General features: G+C 44.5%; 1 long non-coding RNA gene across 2 annotated transcripts; it reads right to left on the bottom strand.

Moving 5' to 3' along the window:
* Nucleotides 1-3,929: 3,929 nt before the first annotated feature.
* Nucleotides 3,930-7,062, bottom strand: LOC123049606 (uncharacterized). Of its 2 annotated transcripts, XR_006423619.1 has the most exons (4): nt 6,805-7,062; nt 6,638-6,731; nt 6,444-6,499; nt 3,930-4,213 (listed from the first exon to the last, which is right to left on the bottom strand). It is a non-coding gene; the product is annotated as an uncharacterized lncRNA (long non-coding RNA). The 2 variants fall into 2 exon arrangements; XR_006423618.1 differs by lacking the exon at nt 3,930-4,213 and having other exon boundaries at nt 5,655-6,499.
* Nucleotides 7,063-7,491: the final 429 nt, after the last annotated feature.

Genomic DNA, 7,491 nt, shown 5'->3' with positions numbered 1-7,491 from the left:
ACCCATCTGTTACACGGGCACTTCAATGTTTTTTAAACTTATTTGAACTCCAGCCTATTTTTGCGTTCAGTATGCAGCATTCAAAGCGACGTCATCAATTTCCAACACGTTCTGACATCATTTGCTGTTTTTCAGTCATTTACCGATTTGTTTAGAGAGCTAAATGACCGTGAAATTGAAAATCACTACAAAATGAACTCTAAAAATGTTGGAACTTGGCATGGTATCATCATTTCACCCGCATAGCATGTGCAAAAGAGTAGAGAGGGTCACGGCGAAAACTGGACGCACTTCGTGTACAAACTGGACAATCTCTTTCGGAGTATCAGGGTTTCGGACGAGAACCCATCTGTTACACGGGCACTTCAATGTTTTTTAAACTTATTTGAACTCCAGCCTATTTTTGCGTTCAGTATGCAGCATTCAAAGCGACGTCATCAATTTCCAACACGTTCTGACATCATTTGCTGTTTTTCAGTCATTTACCGATTTGTTTAGAGAGCTAAATGACCGTGAAATTGAAAATCATGGGGCCGTTTCCCGCCGCTTGGCCTGGAGAAAATTGGCCTTTAGTACCGGTTGGTGGCTCCAACCGGTACTAAAGGCCCCTCCTATATATATGGCACTTACGAAAAATTCAGTTTCATCGACCACCACTTCTTCTCCAACTTCATCGCGCGACATCGCCGCCGCCGCCGCGCCGTCGCCCATCACGTGCCGGCCCCGCCGCCCTCGACGACCCCGCCACCCCGTACTACGTCGCCGTCTCGATCACGCCGTCGCCCCCGGCCCGCCGCCCGTCGTCGCGCCGTCCCCGTCGCGTCGCCGTCTCGCGCCGCCGCCCGTACGCCGCCGCCCCCCGCTCGTACACACACACACACATACACACACACACAGACACACACACACACACATTTTTTTTATTTTCTGTTTTCTGTTGTTTAGATTAATGTTAGATGAATTACGTAGATAAGAATGTTAGAATGTTAATGTTAGATGAATTATATGGAAAAGTTGTTAAATATTAATGTCAATTGTTAGATGAATTAGCTAGATATTAATTAGGTATATATATGAGATTTGAACTATTTGAATTAATATAACTAGTTTATTTTTACTATGAAAATTAATAGAACAAGTTTATTTTTAGTAAGAAAATTTAGATATATGAGATTATTATTTGAACTAGTTAAATTAATATAACTAGTTTATTTTTAGTAAATGCTTAGTTGAACTAGTTGAATTAGTATAACTAGTTTATTTTTAGTAAGAAAATTTAGGTATATGAGATTTGATGATCTAATTAAAATATTACTATATATAGCTACTTTATATATTTTAGTAAGAAAATTAATAGAACTAGTTTATTTTTAGTAAATTCTTAGTTGAATTAATAGAACTAGTTTATTTTTAGTAAGAAAATTTAGATATCTGAGATTTGATGATCTAATTAAAATATTACTAAATCAGCTATTTTATTTTTGTAAGAAAATTAATAGAACAAGTTTATTTTTAGTAAATGCTTAGTTGAATTAATAGAACTAGTTGAATTAATAGAAGTAGTTGAATTAGTTGAATTAATAGAACTAGTAAGTGTTTAATGTTTCACATATATGAACATAGGAAATGTCGTCTGACGACGAAAAAGATTTCATTATGTGCGAATACTGTGAAGACCAGCGCGGCCTGTGCGACAGAAATTTCCTTGTTGATGGTAGGCGCTTCAGCATCAAGCTGGATGAGACCTTCGAAGTGGATACAGTAAGTCACAACGACAAGTCTTTTTTCGTAATTAAGCATGACTTATATATGCTTCATTTGCTTCAACTTATAATTTTGAATTTTCACTATTCTACTAGCGCATCCCCTGCCATGCAAGAATTTTTGTCTTGGATAAGATATGTTTCAGTTCTATGGAAACTATGGAGGTAAAGAGAGTTTACCTGAAGACCGAGCATGGTTATACTTTCAACGTCAAATTATACAATGCAGACACGTACACCTATTTTGAATCAAAACTTGGCAAGCACTATGCAAGGCTTATGCATTTGAGCCTGATATGGTTATCACCTTTGATATTCGTCCGGAAGATGATTGAAGGTAATAGAGACATCTGGGTCGATGTGCAGACGCCTCCAGTTCTACCATTATGTGAGTTTCTCAACCATATTTATGTCTTTGATATTGTTTATTCAAAAATAATTGACAACTAATTTCTATTGACAGCTTATTTCCATTCAAGCAAACATGTCCGGCGCTTGGTAGACAGGACCTACTACTGTTCTGGAGCTGAACTAAACTGCGAGGAGATAAGTCATTATGTTTCATGGCTTGAGGATCTTCATACTGTCAAGACAAATTTTCTTCCCGCACTTAGAAATGTTAGTACTCAAAACGTGCGACCAATAGTGATCGTATTGAAGTACGGTCACATCTATTTAAGAAAGATGGTAAGATTTTTACTATTTGTCCTCAGTGCATCTTTTGCATACATTATTTTTTTGCTAAACTTTCATTGCTAAGTATATTAATTACTATGCAATGTTCTTCAACAGGGACTCCCGATGACAGTTGTGCCTCAGTGGATTGAGACTAAAGGTCACATGTCAATGGTTAGCTTACGGCCAAGATATCCTACATTGCACATGAGTGCATTCAGGATTTCTAAAAGCGATGAATGCTTAATAGTGAAAGATTGGAGCAAAATTGTTAACGATCCCAGAGAAGTACTAGGGGGCAGCAATGAGAAGCGCAGCCCACGATTAGGAGACAGGTTCATCTGCATGCTCCAGCATGATGAATCAGGAGAGCTATACATGTTCTATGCTATTTTACCTGAGAGAGAGCAGCAGGAGTGATTTAGCTAGTTCATGCTCTTAGTACTTGTCCTCTCATGTCTGTGTTCTTCATCCTAAACTTAATCTCAAAGAGTGATTTGCTTTCATGGTGTTATGAATGCTTATAATATCATGACCATGTTGAACTCGATGATATCTTTGCTTCTGGTACAAGTGAATGTTTCTTCTTTAAGCTAGTGTTGGTGGTGATTAGATAGCGGTAATGACTGATGATTAAACAGTGGTAATGACGACTATGATGATTTTTAGCTAGCTAGTATACTGTTGTTGATGATATGATGCAAGAGTTTTTATATTAATATGATGATGATGATGATGAGTTATTATATCATTTATGAAAGAAACCACAGATTAATTTCAGCTGGATGGATCCTAGCTAAGTGATCAAGCATATGCCATATCCATATTATACTTGATCACTTAATTATAGGTGATCAAGTATAATATGGATATGGCATATACTTGATCACTTAGCTAGCTAGGACCCACATGCATCCAGTCGAAACTGATCTGCGGTACTTTCACCTAATGATTTAACAACTAAAATAATCACTAAATTAAATTGAAAACACAAAATTAAAGGAAAAATAAAAAATAAAACCAAAACACCCACAAACATTTAGTACCGGTTGGTGTTACCAACCGGTACTAATGTCCTACACGAATCCGGGCCTGGCTCGTGCCACGTGGTGTCACATTAGCGTCGGTTCGTGATGAACCGGTACTAAGGGGGGATCTTTAGTCCCCACTCTTTAGTGCCGGTTGTGGAACCGGCACTAAAGGCCCTTACGAACCGGCGCTAAAGCCCGGTTCTGCACTAGTCTAGGTTCGCTTACACAATGTGAGTGAGCCTTGTTTAACAGCGAAAGAGGGGATTGACAATTTTGATACTAACCATGCTAAGTGCAGGCATATCTTTGCTTCATTATTTCCCAACAAAATAGCATCCTTGCCAATGCATAAAATGAAGAAAACCTCAATTTTGACCCCAAAAAATCTTTTTAAAACTGCTATCTCTAACTACTCCAGTCATTTGTTGGAATAGTTAACGAAAAAGGCTTTCGCCCCGCTTTAGATTATAAAGCAACTGCCCAAGACATACATCCAACAAGGTTCACACACGCACACACACACAACAGACAAGTAGTCAAAGGGTACATGCTGAGGGCACAGCTCAACAAGCCCTGAAGAAACAAAAAGAGCACGCACACGCGGGGTGCGGCATAGCATCTAGTCGGGCTCGGGGGGGGGGGCGGAGGGAGCGGAGGCGCCAAGCGGAAGGCCATCGATCAAAGGTCGTCAAGGAGGTTGTTGATGACGTCCCGATTCTGGGGGCGGCTAAGCGGCCGCCAGAGCTGCAAGTATCCACACATTTTAAAGATGGCGTCAGTAGCACGTCGAAGAGGGACCTTCTGTATGACAAGCTTATTGTGAACTGTCCAAAGCGTCCAGGCAAGGACCCCAACGCAAAACCATCTAATATGGGGGTAGCGAGGGGGAGGCGTGAATTTCCGCAAGCAGGTCAGGGAAGTTGGTGTTGCACCACTGGCCCCCAACCGTCTCGCGGAAACAGGACCAAAGGAACTGAGCCGTGGAGCACGAGAAGAAGATGTGGTTAGCATCCTCCACCGTGCCGCACAAGGGGCACATCCCATCCCCAGGTCCATTATGCTTAAGGACCTCCACGCCGGACGGGAGGCGGCCTCGGATCCATTGCCACAGGAAGATCCTGATCTTCAGGGCCAGGCGGATGTCCTAAATCAAACTAAAGGGCTCGGGGGCCGTCGAGGGGGCGATGGCCGCGTAAAGGGATTTGGTGGAGAAGCAGCCGAAAGGTTCCAGACGCCAAGAGGTGGCGTCTGGGGAGTCGACGCCGTCCATAGGGAGGAGGGCGATGTCCTGAAGGAGGGCATCCCAAGCGGCAACTTCGGGTGGGCCAAAGGGGCGGCGGAAAGCGAGGCGCCCTAAGTTAACAAGGGCCGTCTCGACCGAGACACGAGGGTCAACTGCAATGGCGAAGAGCTCCAGAAATCGCGCGGCCAGGGGGTGTCGCCAATCCACCGATCAAACCGGAACAGGGTCGAGGACCCAGTACCAACCGAGATGGATGTGCCAATGCGAAGCACAGGTAGCAGCTGGACGACGGCCTGCCAAAACTGGGAGCCGCCCGAGCGCTGACAGAATGCAAGAGGTTGTCCTCGAAGGTACTTGTTCTGGATGATGGTGAGCCAAAGACCTCCATCGCCATTGGCAATGCGCCAGAGCCAACGGGTCAGGAGGGCAATGTTCATGCGTCGGGAGGACAAGATCCCAAGACCGCCCTGGTCCTTGGGTTTGCAGATATCGGGCCAACTTACCATATGGTACTTCTGCTTATCCCCCTTCCCAGCCCAGAAGAATCTGGATTGGTATTTGGCGATCTCTTGATGCAGAGTCTCATGGAGGCTATAGAAGCTCATGAGGAACCAAAGAAGGCTGGCAAGCGAAGAGTTGATAAGGATCACGCGAGCCGCCTTCGACAACCAGCGCCCTTTCCAAGGCTCAACCCGGTGTTGCATACGGGTCACCGTGGGGCGAAGATCCGCCATAGTGAGGCGTGAATCACTAATGGGGATCCCCAGGTAGGTCGTGGGGAAAGAACCCAGCCGACAATTCAGTCGGTCCGCAATAGCCTGTGCTTCCTCGGTTGTTGAAATAGTTCAAGAATTTAAGACATCAACATGTGTTCTGAGATAATTGCCAATGAAAAAAATAGCGCGCGCTATAGCGCCGCTAATAGCATATTTTCAGGGGCGGAGCTATTTTTTTCATTGATAAGTGCTCACAACAACATAAGAACATGCGTATATGTGCACAGATATGAACAAAAGTCTGAAACAAGAGCATACATGATCAAGTAGAGGAGATATGTCAACAACATCTGCGCATTAAACCCTCTCTCCGGGCTGCCGTAGATGAGGGGAATAATTGTTGAAATAATCAAGTTGCTTTTCCTATCAAAATATTCACAGCTAGTAAGAACAAGAAGCAACAAAAGTCAAGAAAAGAGGCTATCTCCTGCAGCATGCCAGATAGGTTAAGCTGTCAGGATAAAAGTTCAGAAGCTAGGACCTAAGTAGTGAGGCCATCAGCTACTAGGTCGGTTTTGAATATGTCATATAAAAGGAGCATCTGATCCAAGTAATAGAGCATTCAGCTGCTAGTTGTAGTGTACGCGAGCCACTCCAGTTCAACTGTGTGCAAGTGTATTCGTAGCCGTATAGCAGCTGTAGTTTACTTAGTCTAGTAATTTAGGCTATCAACATCAACAGGTTGCTCCATGCCATATGCCTTGATCAAGGTCAATGACCTCAAAATCTTCTGAGAAGAGATCATATGGAGCAATCAGTCACAAAATCACCCAGCAGCCCAGCAGGTACTCCCTCTGTTCTGAATTACTTGTCTTAGATTTGTCTAAATACGGATGTATCTAGCACTAAAATTTCGGAACGGAGGGAGTACAAAATAGGTGAGTTTGCATCATACCGGAGAAATTTCTCGGCAGGAGCAGATTAATTAATTTTCTGATGAGAACACAAGCACGACCTGGCAGCCGACGCAGCCTACGGTCTCAGGTCTCCTCCCCAACCTCCGTCCAAAACCTGCAACATCATCAGATCATCTCCTCGGATTAGCCTATTCCCAATCGATTGAAGCAACCATAAAACAGAGCAAAATTATCAGGAGAAACATCATTACAGAATTGAGCGCACACGAGATGGGGATCAGATGCAACTTACGGCCTAAATTATTAGAAAGACCACGCGATTAATAGTCGAACAACTCCTTCCTTGCTCCACCGTTCATGCGTGAATAGAGGAGGGCGTAGAAGTGCTGCACATAGGGAAGGTGAGAAGAGGAAGAAGGCTTGAGAGGGTAGAGAGCTGAAACGCGTCGCCTTCGTCACCTGAGACCTCGGGGACTTGTCTGCGAAGGCGGAGGACGATGCCGGGGGTCAGACTCGATCCCCTAGCAGGTTCGGACCACGCGGATTGCGTCGAGGTCGGAGAGCGCTCGATCGAGGGTCGCGGGAGATCGGAGGATCTCCCATCTCCGTGGGGTCGCCGCGGCATCAGGCCCTCACGCAGCACCGCCGATGAAGCCGGCCCCTTCCCCCTTTGCTCTACATTGCCGTCTGCTGCCGGGAGAGGGGAAGTGGGGAGGCAAAGGGAGAGCGGAACGTGCTCTGAGAGTCGGGGGAAACGGGAAGTCTACAGCGGAGCGGATCAAAGCTACATGGGCTTTAGATGAGCCCAATCAAAATGGGCTTTATTCAATGGTACTCAGTTGGAGGAATTTAAACCAACTCGAGGATCCAATATCTCCGTACCTCTTCTTATTAGCAGCAGAGGGCCTTTTGTGCCTGATGAAGTCTCAGAATGAATCATCCCAGTTTAGCGGCATTAAGTTGGCTCCGACGTCTCCGTCGATGAATCATCTTTTATTCGCGGATGATAGCCTGCTGTTTTTTAAGGCGAGTGTTGATGGAGCAGAAAAGGTATCAAATCTACTGGAAACCTATTGTATGGCCTCAAGTCAAAGGATAAACAGGGACAAATCTTCTATTTTTTTCAGTAAGGGGTGCCCACAGATA

This window comes from Triticum aestivum, chromosome 2D (assembly GCF_018294505.1).
Source record: "Triticum aestivum cultivar Chinese Spring chromosome 2D, IWGSC CS RefSeq v2.1, whole genome shotgun sequence".
Classification (NCBI taxonomy): Eukaryota; Viridiplantae; Streptophyta; class Magnoliopsida; order Poales; family Poaceae; genus Triticum; species Triticum aestivum.
Note: the sequence above shows the minus strand (reverse complement) of the source record. Positions and strands in the feature narration are given on the sequence as shown.